Genomic DNA, 18,814 nt, shown 5'->3' on the forward strand with positions numbered 1-18,814 from the left:
GTGGAAATCACATATCGAACAGATGGAAAGCTTTTTAATCTCAGTAGGCTGAAAGCAAAAGTAAGGTAATTACAACCTCTGTCGTAGAACTTCAATATGCCGATGATAATGTAGTCTCCGCACATTCAGAGGAAGATCTTCAAACTATCCTAAATATCTTTGCAGAAGCATATGAAAAGCTTGGCCTCTCACTTAACATCCAAAAACCAAAGTGCTTCATCAGCAAGTGTGAACCAATCCCTCTGTAGCGCCATCAATCCAGCTTAAAGGTGCGATGCTGAGAATGTCAATCACTTATCTTGGCAGCCATCTCTCTGTAAAAGCTGACATTGATGCTGAAATTCAGCATGGTCTGAGCTCTGCAAATGCCGCATTCTCCCAAATGAAGCATAGAGTGTTCAAGGATTGGGATATTCACAGGGAGACCAAAATGCTTATTTACAAAGCCATTGTATTACTGACCTTACTGTACGCCTGTGAAACATGGACCATCTATAAACACCACTCCCAACTTCTTGAAAGATTCCACCAATGCTGCCTCCAGAAAATTCCGCAAATTACTTGGGAAGATAGGCTGACTAATGTTAGTGTATTGGAAGAAGCAAAGACCACCAGTGTTGAAACAATGATCCTTCAACATCAACTTTGCTGGACTGGCCATGTTGTTCAAATGCCTGATCACCGTCTTCCAAAGCAGCTACTTTACTCCCAACTTAAGGATGGAAAACGGAATATCGGTGGACAGCAAAAGAAGTTTAAAGATATTCTCAAAGCTAATCTAAAAAAATGTAACATGAGCATCAAGAACTGCGAAGCCTTGGCCCATGAGCATCCAAATTGGAGGTCGGCCATTATCAAAGGTGCTATGGACTTTGAAGCACGAGTACAGGGCAAAAGGGACAAACGAGCTAAGCGGAAGGCACGTCAAGCAAATCCTCATCGTGACCATCCATCTGGAAACCTATGTCCTCACTGTGGGAGGCTGTGTGGATCCAGAATTGGCCTCCACAGTCACTTATGGACCCACTGTTAAAGACCTTACCCTGGAAGACAATCTTACTCGGCCACAAGTGATCACCAATGACTTGGGACTAAGCCCAGGTGAAGGCAATTTCACAGGCACATAAGGTACAAAAGAGAATTTTGCAGCATGTTCAGGTATGGTTGAAAAGGAGGTCTGTCTGTAGTGAGCAGAAGGTTGGTTGAGGCCCTCAGGGAGATGTTTACCATTAGTCTTCCATTCTAGCATTACTATACTACTGGGGAGTGTACAATGAATGGGTACTTTGTATGACTATGGCCACACTTCCAAGGCAAGCTATCGACTCTGCTCATTTCCGGAGTGCCTGTAGCCCTTCACCCAAGCAGTAACTTAGCTGGCCTGCCCCTCTGTAGCTTGTCTTGTGCTGTGAAACCTGACATCTTTGTCTCCTCTTCCCTTCTCTACCTCTGCCTTTATCCTGCTTCTCTTTCCTTCCCTTCAGATTCCTGAACTGAGCGAACAAACTCTGCTTGCTCTTGAGATCTGTTGATTGCCCACACCTTTCCCAGCTTTTGTCTCTAGTTTCTTGGTTTTTGAACCTTGCTTTTGAAAGCCACACCAAGTCCCTGTCACTGGGAGCTCCTGATTTTGCAACCACTGAGCTAAACTATGGGCATGAGCTACCTATGAACTGGCTTCCTAGCAGAAGAAATGCTACCTTGAGGACAGAGATCTGGATCTCACACAACTGAATAACACCTGTGCAATTATTGCACTAAAAGCATCATCTGGAAAGGTCCAGATTGCACACAGAACGGCAAGTTTGGCTACTGCTGCTTACAATAACTTTATGCCATTTGTGTTATCAGTAGTATGCGAGAATATAATCTTTACAGACTGATGAGAGCTTGATGAAACACATTACATTTGCTGAAAAACAGTTGTTTAAAGGGAAACATTTTAGTATCTTTAAAATGCAGAAATTCAGTATTGCCTGTGCCAGGTATAGGTACAAAAGAACAGCTCACAGTCACTGTTGTAGCTCTCCGGTCTTCTGACCCCCAGGCCTAATGGCAAATAGAGCTGTCAAAGAGCCTGTTTTGCCTGAAGACTCCAGAAGATTAATTTTGCCATTGTAGTAAAAAAGAAAGCCACCAGCTTTCTAAAAGCTTATTTTACTCCAGTACATTTTTTTAAAGAGAGATGTTAAAAGTCCAGATTGTATTGCAGGGGTTTGATGAGCAACCACAGTGACATTTGTCTGTTTCCTGAGTGGTTAAAGTCCGTTTGCAACCCCATTAGATGCATGAGTAATGCAACTTGCCATAAACAGCTTTGCTTGAAATTACACATCTTTGGCAATCACATTTAGCTTTGGCAAAAATTTTCTATGTTCCTCATTATGCTATCAAGCTTTGATGCCTGTGCTCCCCAAGGCAGGAAATGTGTCAGTTTATCACTGGAGTTGCCTATTCCACATCTTTAATTATCAGTGGTCGTTTTGTTATGAAATGTTAGTTTCTTGTCACTGTCTTACAATGAGAAGTTTGGAAGATGTCAACATTTAAAAGTGCCACCAAATTTACTTTGGTAGGACCACTTCAAAGTAAATGATGGCAGCCATCATCTTTGGGCAGTAGCTAATCTACCTTTTTAACAAGCTTCCTCTAAACAGGGTACATCATTCACAGTGAAAGAGATCCTGAAAAAACAACAAATGCAGATACACATCAGCCGCAATATGCAATTCATCCCACCCAGCCATTCCTCCCTTATGTTAATGTGGCTGCTTACCTGTTGGCTGTTGGTTTTTCCAGCACAATCACCTTCACCTCATCCTCTAGATAGTAACACCGATGCTTGGTGCATTTCACACCATTATTGACCAAGATGGGGAGTCAGGGAGACTCTGAGCTTATGGAACCATCACCTTCCTATCTGGTGCTCTATTGAAAAGGCTGTGAACAAGATGCATACTCTCAGCCCTAGTGTGGTGTAGTGATGGCGAATCCACTCCACACCCCTATCCTTGTATGCCCATTTTAAAGCTTTCTGAGCTGAGTAAAGTTTAAAAGGTTCCTTATCTGTTAACCTTCAAGATAACAGAGAGATTGCCAAACAAAGCACAGCTTTTCATCAAATGGTATAAGCATAATGGAAACATGGGGTTGCCAACCTTTTATTATTGCGTGGTCCTGGTGCCTCTGAAAACTGCACAATAGATGTGGCAGAGGAGCTCATGGAAGAAAAAGCTGATAACTCCACATTGGGACAATTTGGTTTCCCACTACTCGCTGCTGCTGCAGGCCTCACTTATGGTCTGCATTGCACCAGTGGGCAATGGATCCTTGCCTCTTTTGAGTGTTGCAGGGCTGCCAGGGCTAAGATGCGAAAAGCATGGATAATGAATAACAGGGTACCAGCTGCCACAGAAGATCTTATGACTGAGTTCTCATTTGGGATTCATGACCTGTTTAGAAAGGTTCCTGCCACCTAGGTGCTTTTCCATTCTTCATGCTACTGTCCCATTCTTGCCAGCAACATTTGGAGAGTTGAGATAATAACCATGTTCAAACATTATCCTCTAGGATAAATAACCACGTAACCTCCTCATGTTGAGGAGGAAGATCTGAAGAGGGGATCTCGCTCTACTTGCAGGCCCAGTGCCAGCAGGCAGCCAGGTTGGGTCCTGGCTGAGGGCCCATGTCTCTGAGGGTCCCCTTCTTAGGGTGAGAGAGTGAAGCTCCCTCTTGGTGATCCACAGCAGTGTGAGGTTGCAGGACTCAGCAACCTGACACTGATACAGGTGGCATGGGGCTTAAAGGCACTGAGCAGAGGGTTTGCTCCTGCACTGAGCAGGGGATTGGACTCAGTGGCCTCGTAGGCCCCTTCTAGTACTTCTATAATTCTATGAAATAAGCCTGCCCCACCTGCCTGCCACGTCAGCATGCATGCCCCGCACACACGCCTGCCATCACCCAAGACAGTGGTGGGGGCATCCTTAAGGGTGATGGCAGGCATGCACGCACAGAACATGGGGCATGCACACTGACGCAACAGATAGGTGGGCGGGCTTATTTAAGCCCTGTGCTGCCTGTATCGGGTGGGGGTATTCGGCCTTATGGCACTGCAGTACCAGGGCAGTCTGGTGCCCAAGGGCCCAGTCATGCCTGGCACCAGCCCTGTCTACATGCATATGCTCCCCATGACCACACAGGCTTCTAAACCACAGAGGAAGCCCACGGTTGTACATCAGGCTTTCCTCTTCAGCTATTCTACATCTACCCATGGATGGATGGGGAAGGACACAGTCATGTGGCCTGAAGGCAGAGCCCTGCTCTCTTCCTTCATGAGATGACATCCACGAGGAGGAGAATGCCTGAAGCGGACTAAGGCAGTAACTGAAATGATACAGCAGGTATGGGGAAATCTTGTTGAGCCCAAGGGCCACATTCCCTACCGGGCAACCTTCTCGGAGGGCAGTGCGCTAGTGGTGGGACCAGAGGCACAAATGGGAGAACAATAAATGCAAATTTTATTTACCTATTTATTATTTAGAAAATGTCTTAATCGCTTTATATTCAGATAATCTCAAAGTGATGTACAAAAATTAGAAATCAAATACAATAGAACATAATTTCAAAATATTGTACAAAGTAAAGGTTCAGTACCAAGTACAGATCAATATTTTAAAAAATCAACAGACAATGTAAAATATAAAAATCAAATACAATATAAAGAAGTCTCAAGAAACAATATACAGACTGGGGATAAAATACAATACAAATATCTAAACAATATACCAAACAGAACTCAAAGACAAAAAAAATCTCAAAATGATATATAAAATAACAATCAAGTATAACACAGGCTATTAATAATCAAATATAAATAATCAAATAAAAAAACTTTGAAAATAACTCTATACTATCGGATCAGTAACAGTTGCAAAATCCCAGTCAATCCTCTTGTACAATACAGACAGTGAACCAGATAATAATTCATACAGCCTCAGAACTGAAGTCAAGACAAATCAGTGGTGTTCACTCCCTCCGGCCTCACACCAGCTCTAGCCAACATTCCAGCTGCTCAGGCTCTCACCCTGAGCTGTGAACACCACTACCAACCACCAATCAGATCAACTACTTTCACCTCCATACCTTCCAAAACAGCAACTGGACCACAGAAGAGGAGGAAGGGGAGGGGGGGAGAGAGAATTGGGGAAGGGGGGGGAAACAAAACAACCCAAGACAGAGAAGGGGAAGGAAGAAGGGAGAGGGAGAACTCTCACAAATGAAAGTACTGCTGAGAGGGTGGGTGCAAATAAGCCTATATGGGCCAGGTGTTGCAAACTGGCCACAGTTGGCTACAGTTCTGCTCTGAGGTCAGCGAGGACAAGGGAAGGGCCCAGATCAGCAGGGTTGCCAGGGATGGGTGAGCAGATGGACTGGGTAGCCTCTTTCCCATTCCCAAGCTCTTCACTGCTGGGCAGCAGTCAAACAGGTCAGTGTCTCCCAGAAGCAGGTGTCTCCACAGCCCTCTTTAATTTTACCTGTCTGCAGTAGGGTAATTCCTTAACACACTCGCATCCTGCTCTGTCCTCCATCCAAGCAAGCAAGAAGGATTGCCAGAGTTCAAGGACACACATTCCAGCCATGTAAAAACTTTAAAGGACAATGCAAAGCAGAGCTGGTAATACGTGTGGTTTGGAAAGATGTGTGGCCTGGGGAAAGCCTCAACGGCCAGATAGACAGGCCTGTCTGGAGGGCTGCATGTGGAGCCCAGGCCTGAGGTTCCCCAATCCCTGTGATGGACCCTATAAAGCCTTTGCTTCAGACCTAGCTCCTCAATCCGAGTAATTATTATTTGGTGGGTGTAGCTGCTAATAACTTCACCCCACTTGGGTGTCTGGCTGCTCTAGACCCTGCTGCTCATTTCCGAACCTAGTCAAAGCATGGAAGGTCTATACCATTGTTGGGTGTGCTCTCAATAGCCTTTCCAGGGCCGTGGTGGAAGCTTACATAGGGTGGGAAAGAGTGCTATAGCCAATAAGGGTTCCTTGTCTCCACAGTGGAGACCAGTGAAGGCTGGTCCTTTACGGCAAATGGGACACTGCCCCAGCAACCTCAGTCTTCCCTCAGCCAGCCCACACACACCTGCTTCCTTGCTTTGTTATTATTTATTCCTTAAATTTCTGTCCCACCTTTCCTCCAAAGAGCTCAAGATGACATACCTGGTTTTCCTCCCTCTCCATTTTATCCTCACAACAAGCCTATGAGGTAGGTTAGGCTGAGAGACCTTGAGTGGCCCAAGGTTACCCAGCAAGCTGCATGGCTGTGGGGGGATTTTGAACCCAGGTCTCCTGAGTCCTAGCTCAATACTCTAACCACTACACCATACTGGCTCGCAGGCAGGCAGTGGCACTGCTTGTCATTGGTTGTGGCTTCACTGTTGGTCTCTGCCTTCCACCCTATCAGTCCCAGTTTCCCCTACTGACAGAGAGAGAGAGAGTATTATATTATACTCTGTGGTCTTGGATACTGAGTGCTCTGCACATTCTGGGATGCTTATGGGAGAGTAATGGAGGATGTTCAGGAGTCCTCCTTTGAAGCATGAGTTTGCCTTCACTGGAAACCCTTCCCATGCTTACTAGTGCCCTGTGCCTACCTGTTGCAGCCTCATTTCGCAGCAATAAGATTGACATTCCCAGTGGGTGTTTGTATCAGGAGTCAGACAGCTGAGTACCTGTGAGAGTTCTGCAAGAAGACGACAAATGTTATGGGTCCTTCATATTTCATTGTTAGCTCTAACAGGTTGTTGATTGTGCAAAGTTCTCCCTTTTATCAAGTTCCCTGTCCCCACATTTTCTACTTGTGTAACAATAGCTCTGTCAGCAAGAGATGGGAATAGAGTAATTCAGCCACATGTTGCATATCTTTATATAAGTTGTGCTCCCCTACTGGCACTGATATATTCCATAATTAACTCCTAAGTTAGTTGGAATCCTATTCCTATACATAGCTCCAGGGGCTGACTTAGTTGAAGGCAGGATTGACCTTTAATGAGCATAGGATGATTATTTTTTCATTATTTTATTTTAGAACAATTATATAATACAATAACATTAATAACTTAACAGTTTACAGTTGAAGATCTTTTTCTTTTTTATGCAGCATTGTGTCAGAGGATATATTCATACTGAGTAAACGTAGGATTCTGACTAAGCTCCTCTCCTATCATGCCACCATCTCTGCCCATTTCTTTCCTTATGCCAGTTTTCTCTACCTCCTCCACGATAGAGTATAGTATAGAGGAGGGCAACAAATATGATCAGAGGACTGGAAACAAAGCCCTTTGAAGAGAGACTGAAAGACCTGGTCATGTTTAGCCTTGAGGAGAGAAGACTGAGGGGAGCTATGATAGCACTCTTTAAGAACTTGAAAGGTTGCCACACAGAGGAGGGCCAGAATCTCTTCTCAATCGTCCCAGAGTTCAGGACACAGAACAATGGACTCTACCACAAGCCAAATTTTGACTGAACATCAGGAAAAATATCCTAACTGTTCAGCGGTACAACAATGGAACCAATTACCTAGGGAGGTGGTGGGCTCTGCAACACTGGAGGCCTTCAAGATGCAGCTGGACAGCCACCTGTCAGGTTTGCTTTAAGTTGGAGTCCTGCGTTGAGCAGAAGTTGGACTTGATGGCCTCCTAGACACAACTCTACTATTCTATGATTCTATCATCCTATACCCAATCACAATACAGCAATGCCAGTATATAAATACCTTTTGAGGAATCCATAACTCAGATAGCTGGCTGGTTAGAGACATAAGACTCTTGTCTTCATGCTCTGGAGGGTAACAAATTCTCCATGATGTGCGCTCCTGTCTGCTGCTGTGCCTAAGTAGCCAGAGCTGCTCTGTAGAATGTGCAGTGAGGATTGTGCTCTGCCTGTGATGTGACTGTTGCTGGCCTTACATGCAAAAGATGTGGCCTTCACTCCCCCTGATGGTGCTCAAACCTGATTCATCTGTTTCTTATCCCAGAGCTCTATGAAATGAGCCAATAGGTGTGGCTCCAAAATTAATGCAGCTGTAACTTCTCTTGTCACTTGGCTGAGTGTCTTTCTGGCAAACGTGTCAGATGGGGATTGCTCTCCAGGTGGATGACTTGAACTCTTCCCCTCTTCTTTGCATTCAAAACAGTGAGGTGGAGGAAGGAGAGAATGAATGAATTCAACCCTCTACATGTTGGGATTCCTTAATTTTGCCGTTTTCCTACCTGTGCCATACCACATTGGAGGGCCCTGTGGAGTGCTTATGTCTGCTACATTGTGTGTTGTAGGTAGGGTGGACAAAATGTGGACAAATTCCTGTTGCCATGTGTGGATTAGCTCCTTCCATGTCTGGCTCACAAGGGTATGTCGATGTGACATTCTGTGATTAGTAGGAAGTATCACTTTGCCATGGATGCTGAGTGTAACTGGTAGTGTTTCCCCATCAATACCAGGGACAAAACTATTCCCCCCCTTTCTCCTCAACTTGGAGTATTGAGGAGAAAGGGGGGGAACCTTTCTTGGAATACTACTCCCCCCCCTTTTCCCTCAACTTGGAGTATATAGGATCCCATCTAAGTTACACAGAAGTTATGCCAGTGTAAGTGGGCTGCTGGCATGGCAGGCTGATAGGATTGCCTTTCCCGTAGTAGTTCTGTGCCTGTCTTTAAAAAAAAGTGCTGCAAATGAAATATGATGTTGCAGTGCCAATATTCTGTACTTCAACACCAGATAAGCTGGCTGAAACAATTACTGTAAATTTAAGAGCATGCCCTAATGAATTGGAGGTTATTGGAACAAAAATACAACTCCTATAAAATAATATTATTAAACGCTGATTTAGTAGATGTCTTGAATATGTCACAGTAGATGATAAAATAAAATGAAGCAATAGCTTTTCTCTTTCATATAGAATATTATTCCTGTGTTTGTCCAGATAATGAGAAACCCAGGTGAGCTTTCCTTTTCCCATGTAACCCTAGGGTCAAACAACATGCAACATTACTCATGCTTTCTAAAAAAACATACTTAATCTAGCCACTTTAATTTTGAAGAAAAGGCAGTGTTGAGGCTCTGATCCATAATGTGCTTCCAATCTAAATTGGGGCCTGTGCCAATTTACTGCTGAAAATCGCACACACAAATACACATAGAATCATAGAATTGAAGTTGGAAGGGGCCTATAAGGCCATCGAGTCTGACCCCTTGCTCAGTGCAGGGCTCCAACTTAGAACATACCTGACAGGTGGCTGTCCGGCTGTCCTGCTGCATCTTAAATGCTTCCAGTGTTGAAATCTGGCTTCTTGCAACTTGAGCCCATTATTCTGTGACCTGCACATGATTAAGAAGAGATCCCAGCCCTCCTCTGTGTGGCAACCTTTCAAGTACTTAAAGAGTGCTATCATATCTCCCCTCAGTCTTCTCTTCTCAAGGCTAAACATGCCCAGTTTTTTTAGTCTCTCTTCAAAGGGCTTTGTCTCCAGTCCTCTGATCATCCTCATTGTCTTTCTCTGAACTCATTCCAGTTTGTCTGCATCCTTCTTAAAGTGTGGTTTCCAGAACTGGACACAGTACTCAAGATGAGGTCTAACCAGTGGCGACTGGCAAATAGAGGGGAACTAGTACTTCATGTGATTTGAAAACTATATTTCTGTTAATGCAGCCTAAAATATCATTTGTCTCTTTTGCAGCCACATTGCACTGTTGGCTCATATTCAGCTTGTGATCGATAACAATTCCAAGATCCCTCTCACATTTAGTACAGTAATACCTCGCATTAACATACTCAATGGGACCAGAGCGAGTACGTAAACCGAAAATGTCCTTAATGTGAAGCACTACCTTTTAAAACTTTTTTTTCTCTCTCCTTCATGCGGAGCCTCAAAGCCCAGCTCTAAAGCCTCTGCTGCTGAGCTGCTGCGCCTCCCAGCTGATCGCGATCATGCCTCCCAGCTGATTTGCAGTGGCGTCTATTTTCACCCCCACACACTAAAGCCTCTGCTGCTGCGCTGCGTTTCTGGAGAAATACAGTCATATGGAGCATGTACGTTATAGCGAGGCGACATTAAGTGAAGCGACGTTAAGCGGGGTATGCCTGTATTGCTGAGCCAAATTCTTATAACGACGGGTTTTTTGTTCCCTAGGTATAGAACTTATCCCTGTTAAATTTCATTCTGTTGTTTTCAGTCCAGTGTTCCAGCCTATCAAGATCCCCTTAAATTTTGTTTCTGTTTTCCAGGGTATTACCTATCCTTCCCAGTTATGTATCATTTGCAAATTTGATAAGCATTCCCTGTACCTCCTCATCCAAGTAATTAATAAAAATGTTGAAGAGCACTGGCCCAGGACCATGCCTTGCGGTACCCCGCTTGTTGCCTTCCCCCAGTTTAAGAAGGAGCCATTGATAAACACTCTTTGAGTACAATTCTGTAGCCAACTGTGGATTCACCTGATAGTTGTTCCATCCAGCCCACATTTAGCAAGCATGCTAATCAGAATATCATGGGCACTTTGGCAAAAACTTTGCTAAAGACAAGATATATTATGTCCACAGCATTCCCACAGTCTACAAGGGAGATTATCTGATCAAACAATGAGATAAGATTTGTCTGGCAGGATTTGTTTGCGATAAATCCATGTTGGCTTCTAGTAATCACTGCATTGTTTTCATGGTGCTTACAGACTGATTGCTTTATAATCTGCTCCAGAATTTTCCCAGGGATTGATGTCAGGCTAACTGGTCTATAGTTCCCGGTTCCTCCTTTTTGAAGATAGGGACAACATTAGCCCTCCCTCAGTCATCCTCCATGATTTCGCAAAGATAATATACAATGGTTCAGAGAGTTCCTCAGTCAGTTCCTTCAATACTCTAGGATGCAGTTCATTGGGCCTTGGAGATTTGAACTCAGTTCAAAGTGATTAAGTATTCCTTGTATTGATCAATTTCCAGCTGCAATTGACATAACACAGTTATTCCACCACCCTCATGATTTTTTATTTTTATAACATCATGTTTGGGGGTGAACAGCGGCCATGGAGGAGACAATTTTCAGCAGGTAAAAGTGTATACTCCCAATCCAGATTTAAAGCCCACTCTGGATTGGAGCCCCATACCTTGTTTTTCCTCAATATAAAAGTGGCCAGTTTAAGCATGCCTTTTTAAAAGCATGAACACCATCACAAGTAGTTTATTTTTACCAGCAGATTGCCTGACGGAGGCCACAGTGACATCTTCCAGGAGTGGGTCTTGCAAATATACCACTGACTGACTTGCCATAATAAATTGTCAGCTGCAGCATGTAAACTTTTATTGTCTTGAAACACCCCACTGAGTAATCAAGCCTGGTCCAAATCGGGACAAAACACCATCACAGAATTAACTGGAATACATAAACAATTTAAGGAAAAATACAGAATTTAAGAGTTTGCATAGTGGTTACACAAGCAGGTAATTTTGCCTACAAGTAATACAGATCTATAGCCAATTGGGTATAATTAAGAATTAATATACCATTAGGTGCATATAGTATAAAACTGCATTAGGTAGTTATATGATGAAAATTCCATTGCCTCTGCTTTTTTTAAATAACATTTTATTTTCAGGAAAAGAACAGAGGAAACGAATGCATACGTAGATCATTTTCAGAAGTGTAGTTGATAAATTCATGTGGCAATTAATGTTTCTGGTTTTGCTCTGCCCTGTAGAAAGTGAAGATTATGAGTAATTTTGACTAGAATAGCAATGCTCCAAATGTCCCTGTACCAAGCAGGTAAATTCAGTCCATCTAAAATCTTTGCTGTTGTGCTACTATCAGTAATTTGGAGATTAAAATTTGGATTTCAAATCAACATTGTCATCCTTAAATAAAGACAATATAAACAAATCAGGTGTTTATCATACACATTCTTTGGTAATATGACAGAGTTCTGGACATACAAGTTCCCCAAAAGGAGTGATTTTGGACATGTCCACCACAAGTGGAAATATGTGCCTGTAGTGGAACATCCATGCCAGCAGAGTGGAGTCAATGTGGAGGATACGTGAGATACACAGACAAGTGTCAATACTATTTTTGAAATATTTTCAAACTAGTTTCCCTATGGTTTGCACAGATTATTTAACTGAATTTAAAAGAATAAAGAGCTACCCAGTCTGGTGTGTTAATCTCAGAATTAAGGTGGTCCTCCTATTGTTTCTTGAGCCCAGTGAGTTGCCCCATTTGAGCATCTAGTAAAGTTCTATGGAAGGCAGAAATAATTCCTCTATCCTCAAGCCTCTGTCAAGCAGAATCTTCTCGAAAACAGTGAGTGGTCTAGTTGCATGGGACTTAATATGGGGGTCCCTAAGAAGATGTTCCAGTTGATGAGTGGGTAACCATCCTAATCCCAAATTAGGTACATCCACCCTAAACTGGGTCGTGGACACTGGATTACTTTCAGTATAAAAGTCTCTCAGGTGAAAGTAACCATGCTTTTCCCATCTGGCAATGTGTTTTTGAAGCGTATCATCTCCTATCCGAGGTTAGGCCTGCATTAGAATCAGAGGGGAACATAATGTGGATAATTTAGGGTAGAGATACGGTTCCAGTGCATCTCTACCTCTGTTTTCTGAAAATGGGGGCACACTATCCTAGTCAAGCTTTGCCATTGTTACTCTAAAACCTGGTTGGATCAGCTAAAGTGTTTGTTTTTTTAAATTCAGCTTCAGACAGATTTCACAACAGATTGGTAGATCAACCTGTTGCTCCTCCGGGTGTGGCCAATGGAAACACTTTGCTGTAGGCTCAGGCAGAAACAGTGAATGGTCCAATACTTCTCTGTGGGCAGTCCTGAAAGGTCTGAAAACAGCCATGGGGAATGGAGCTCTGTCCAATCAAGGGGAGAGTCGCTTAAAAACTCAGCCAGAAAAAAACATTCTTGCTGCTTTTGGTGCCTTAGTTTGCCATATTTTCCAAATCACAAAGGTAGCTTTTGTAATTGCCTTCAAAAAAGAGTTACGGAGAGTCATAACCGGGACCAACCAGAGCAGTCCAGATTTTAACATACATTATTTCAATGTGATCCAATTGTTGTTCGCTTTCATAATAATAAAGACGAGTTGTCAAAGTTGAAATGTGATATAATAAAGTTGTAGATTGAGTAGTCCCCCTCCCCCTCCATTTGTATGCATATAGTATGATTTCATGGCCAGGCATGGTTTTTTATGCTGAAAAATGAAACAATTTAATAAGTTTTGCCATCTTTGTATCTGTTTTGAGTGGATGAAGATGGGAAGCACCTGAAATAGAAACAAAAATCTTGGGACCAGTTTAATTTGCACTGAGGCAATTCTTCCTGACATGGAAAGGTTAAGTTTAGACCAACTTTTCATATCCTGTTTCTTATTCATCATCATCATAAATAATAATAAGCATTTATATACCACTTAATAATTCAAAGAGAACCAGTGTGGTGTAGTGATTAGAGTGTTGGACTACGACCTGGGAGACCATGGTTTGAATCCCCACACAGCCATGAAGCTCACTGGGTGACCTTGGGCCAGTCACTGCCTCTCAGCCTCACAGGAAGGCAATGGTAACCCCCCTCTGAATACCGCTTACCATGAAAACCCTATTCATAGGGTTGCCATAAGTCAGAATTGACCTGAAGACAATCCATTTCCATTTTTAATAATTCAAAATCTCTAAGTGGTGTATGCACTGGAGGATGATAATAAACATGAAGCAGTTTGAAAAATTTCTTAGAGATCAAAACCCCTAAGTACCTAAAGGATATATTGCAGACAGAGAAGCCCAAAGTCCGATGTATATCCAGTTGGTGATGTGTGTGGGGGGGTATGGATTATTGCTGTTGTGCTGCTGCTTTAAATATATATAATATTTATTGGCAAATTAAAATCAGTATAAAGTCCATTCAATTTTTTCATTAATTTTCTTAGCAAGAATATATGAAGTCCAATAAAACAAGCTTAAAATTATTTAGTGAGTACATTGTCTTTTATCCATAAAGTGCTAAATTTGGAGGGGATTATTATACACAGTTCATATAAGAGGTCATTACAAAATGGAAAAATGAATAGAATACATCATCAGTTGTATTCTCTGAGGAGAGTGGCTAAAAATAAATGCTTACATATCATTCGTAATAAATTCATACTGTTGTGGAATTCAAGAATGGTGAAGTTGCTCTTTCATATGAGAAATAAAGGGCCACCAGATTGCAGCAAAGTCTTCCGGATTAGCTTTATCTCTCTGGACTTTAAGACGATGTGTGAGTTTTTCTAAGACAGCAATAAAAATAAGTTTTTTATACCATTCGTTCAATGTCAAATTATGTGCAGCCTTCCAATGTTGTGCTATTACCAGACGAGCTACAGCCAACCAAAAAAATGACCAATTCCTTCAGCCTAAGATCCTCTATCTGGTCTGGGAATATTGAAAGCAAGCACCGTCCCAGATCATTTGGAACTATTATGCAGAGAGTACATCCATTTCACGTACAATTAATCCCCAAAAGCCCACCACAACTGGGCAAGACCACCATAAATTAAAATAGGTGCCCTTCTCCCCACATTGGCACCAACAAAAATGATTTGTTGTATGCATGGTACGGGCCACTCTCACAGGTGCATAATACACCTGTGTAATGTCTTTAATTCTCTCTGATATACGCTGACACTGATACAAGCGGTTTAGTAGTCGAGCTAGAATTCCAAGTCCCTTGGTCTATTTCCACACCTATATCAGCCTCCTGCAGAGATTTTAATGTCGAGGTAGAAGAAAACTTCAACCCCAATAAGAGAGAGTAGATGTGAGAAACTATGCCCCGATATACCAGCCAAGCTCACTAGTGTGCATTTGCTTTCAAATGTGTGCCTTTTTCCTTCTTCAATGTGTCCCCCTCCTTCCTCGCAAAATGTCTGTTCCTGTCATGCAGACACGAATGTTATATGGACATTCTGTGTGTGTGTGAGAGAGAGAGAATTGGCACTGCAAAGGGACTCAAGCCCTGACTTCTCCTGGGGTACTGCTTGACACCTATGGTTTCCACATGGAGGCCTTCTAGCTCCTGGGCTACAGAGTGACCTTGCTGTTGTGCTTTGAATGAAATTTCTTCCTTCCCTTCTGGCCCTGGCACTGCCAAAAGTGTTTGTTTATTTTAACATTTATATCTCACCTTTCCTCCAAGGAGCTCAAGGTGGCATAGATGATTCTCTCTCTCCCCGTTTTGTCCTCACAACAGTTCCTGTGGGAGGTAGGCAAGCTGATAGACAGTGAGTGGCCCAAGGTCAGCCAATGAGCTTCATGGCTAAGTGGGGATTTGAACCCTGGTCTCCCAAGTCCTAGTCCAACACTCTAACCACTAAACACCAGCTCTATGTTGACAGGACTGTGTTTGAGTTGCATGAGTATATGCTTAGTTCAACTGTCTGAAAGGAATTTGAGGTTCATTTTACACAAAAAAATGTCATTATGGACAACCATTGCAACAGAGAAGCTAGCTAATACACAGTTCCATTTCCCAGTTATTCACTTTGTTCTAGTCTTGGCGTTGATTTTTTTTATCTTAGTTTATTCTTAAACAACTGCTGATGGATCTGATGAATACAACTATCCAGTTTTCTGATGAATACAACTATCCAGTTTTCTATTCTGAATTCCGATTACCACATAACATTTGACTGACATTCACATATTTCTTTTGATCCTGATATTATGTTGAAATTGCAAGGCTTTTGCATAGAACTGCCAGGCTAGAAAGCTTTTTATTTTCTCTTTAAATGTCTGTAAAATCTATTTGGAATGGCAGCAACCCAAAGGCATCATACATGCAGTTTCTGTCTGCTGGAACACTAACAGCAAATGTTTGTCCCTGTTCTCTTCATTAGATTACAGAACCTAAAGCGGAATGCTTATGATAATTCAGTTACATTGACCCCATATATTATGAAGACCTTTGCAGATATTTTTGTTGTGTGAGGAAGAAGGGGTCCTGGAAATACATGGTTACTGAACACAACGAAACTGCATTTTCCCATGCACTCAAGCAACAATGTTGAATTATTGGGGGAAATGAAACTTTTCCTTCAGCAACTACAGCCATTGTGGAATGAATCATAGAATAGTAGAGTTGGAAGGGGCCTATAAGGCCATCAAGTCCAAGTCCCTGCTCAATGCAGGAATCCAAATCAAAGCATTCCCAACAGATGGCTGTCCAGCTGCCTCTTGAATGCCACCAGTGTCGGAGAGCCCACTACCTCCCTAGGTAATTGGTTCCATTGTCGTATGGCTCTAACAGGAAGTTTTTTTCTGATGTTCAGTCGAAATCTGGCTTCCTGCAACTTGAGCCCTTTATTTCATGTCCTGCGCTCTGGAACGATCGAAAAGAGATCCCGGCCCTCCTCTGTGTGACAACCTTTCATGTACTTGAAGAGTGCTATCATATCTCCCCTCAGTCTTCTCTTCTCCAGGCTAAACATGCTCAGTTCTTTCAGTCTCTTCTCATAGGCCTTGGTTTCTAGTCCCCTGATCATCCTTGTTGCCCTCCTCTGAACCTGTTCCAGTTTGTCTGCATCCTTCTTGAAGTGCGGAGACCAGAACTGGATGCAGTATTCAGGATGAGGCCTAACCAGTGCTGAATAGAGGGGGGGAATTACTTCAGGCGACTTGGAAACTATACTTCTGTTAATGCAGCCTAATATAGCATTTGCCTTAGAAGCTGCCTTAGACCAAGTCAAGTCATTGGTCCATCTAGCTCAGACTTTTCTGCCCTGACTGGCAGCAGCTCTGTAGATTTCTCCTATCTGGAGATGGCTGGTATTGGACCTTGGACCTTCTGCATGAAAAGGCATGTGCTCTACTGCCAAGCTTTATATGGCCCTTCCCATTAGTGTTAAATATACAGGATTGTACTAGTACAGCCTTTCCCAACTAGTGGGCCACCAGATGTTGTTGGAGCACAATTCCCATCTTTCCTGACCATTGGCAATGCTGGCTGAGGCTGATGGGGGTTGTGGTCCAACAACATCTGGTGGACCACTAGTTGGGAAAGGCTGTACTAGTGTCATAGGCATTTAATGGGATGGTGATTGGATCATCCCTGTTTGGAGCATCCTCCCTTCCCCTAATTACAGAATTCTGAATTGTCTGCCCAAGACAATTCCATTTTTAATTTTGTGTGTAAGATAGCATCCCACTTTCATAGGCTCTGTGCCCCAGCTCTCTAGCACTGGAGCATGCATCTGCTCCAAGAAGTGGTGGGGAGAAACCCTGCCCGTCTCTGGCAATATGACTTTCCCCACCTAACGCCTACCTTCCACTGTTTGGGAACAGGGATGGAGAACCAGTAGCACTGGACTGGGGCAAACACTACCTTAGTGCTTACAGTCATAAGCACTCTTAAAAGCAGCCAGCCCAAGTTAGGGACAAAATCCCAGAATGCACCAAAGATACTTGAAGAGAGACACTGAAAACAAATGTTTACATGCTAATGCTATGAGCCTCTGAGCCAAGATGGGTGAAATGTAGTGCTTGGTGTCAGAGGACAGCATTGATATTGTGGGCATAATGGAAATCTGATGGAATGGAGAGAACCAGTGGGATACTGTTCTCTCTGGATAGCAACTCTATAGGAAGGACATACTAGAGGTGATGTCACTCTGTACATCAAAGAGGGCATTCAGTCCAGCAAGCTAGAAATCCCAAAAGGACCAGACTCCTCCACAGAATAATTGTAAGTGGTGATACCAGGCCCCAAGAATAATTTAATACTGGGGGCATGCTTTTGTCCCACTGATCCAAAATGCTCAGGTCAATCTTGAGATGAAAAATGAAATCAAGAAAGCATCCCAAACAGGAAATGTTGTAATGTGTAGAGATGTGAAGGCCTGGAGAAAAACCTGAAAAATTTGGGGAAGGGGGCAGGATTTTGCCCATTTTCTGTTTTTTCCTGTGGTTTTTTTTTCTGAAAAAAGGGAAAATTCAGGAAAAAACACATCTAGTAATGGATAACTTCAACTACACTCACATCAACTGGCTACATTTGTGTTCCAGTCATGACAAAGACATAATTCTAGATACCCAAAATGACTATGCCCTAGAACAGTTGGTCACAGAACCAAGCAGAGGGACAGTGATCCTGCACTTAATTTTAATTGGTGCCAAGGAGGTGTGCTATTCTATTAAGTAATGTATATAGTCGCCAAGAAAATCCAGCGTGGTCACATTTGATTTCAAAAGATGAAATTTCCCCAAAACAAGAGGATTAGTAAAAAAGAAGTTGAAAAGCAAAGCTTAAAAGGTTAAATTTATCCCAAATACTTTGAAGTTGTTTAAAAACACAATATTAGAAGCTTAGCTGGAAAGTATACAGCAGCTCAGGAAAAGTACTATCAGGACCAAGAGGATGACAGCAGGATTAATGAGCAGAACCAAAGAAATTATTACAGGCAAGAAAAATTCCTTTAGAAAATGGAAGTCTTGTTCAAATGAGACAAAAAGAAACACAAACATTGGCAAAAGAAGTAAAAGCAGATAGTAAGAGATGCTAAACAAAACAAAAAATTCTTTAAATGCATGAGTAGCAGGAGACCCACAAGGGAGATGGTTGAAATGCTTCTATGTCAAGGGAGTCAAAGGTGTGCTAAAGGAGGATAAGGAGATTGCAGAGAAGCTGAATGAGTTCTTTGCAGCTGTCTTCACAGCGTAAGATATAGGACAAATATGTGTGGCTGAATAAACTCTCGCAGGAAGGGAGTCTGAGAAACTGAGGCAAAT

This window comes from Rhineura floridana, chromosome 8 (genome assembly GCF_030035675.1).
Source record: "Rhineura floridana isolate rRhiFlo1 chromosome 8, rRhiFlo1.hap2, whole genome shotgun sequence".
Lineage (NCBI taxonomy): Eukaryota > Metazoa > Chordata > Lepidosauria > Squamata > Rhineuridae > Rhineura > Rhineura floridana.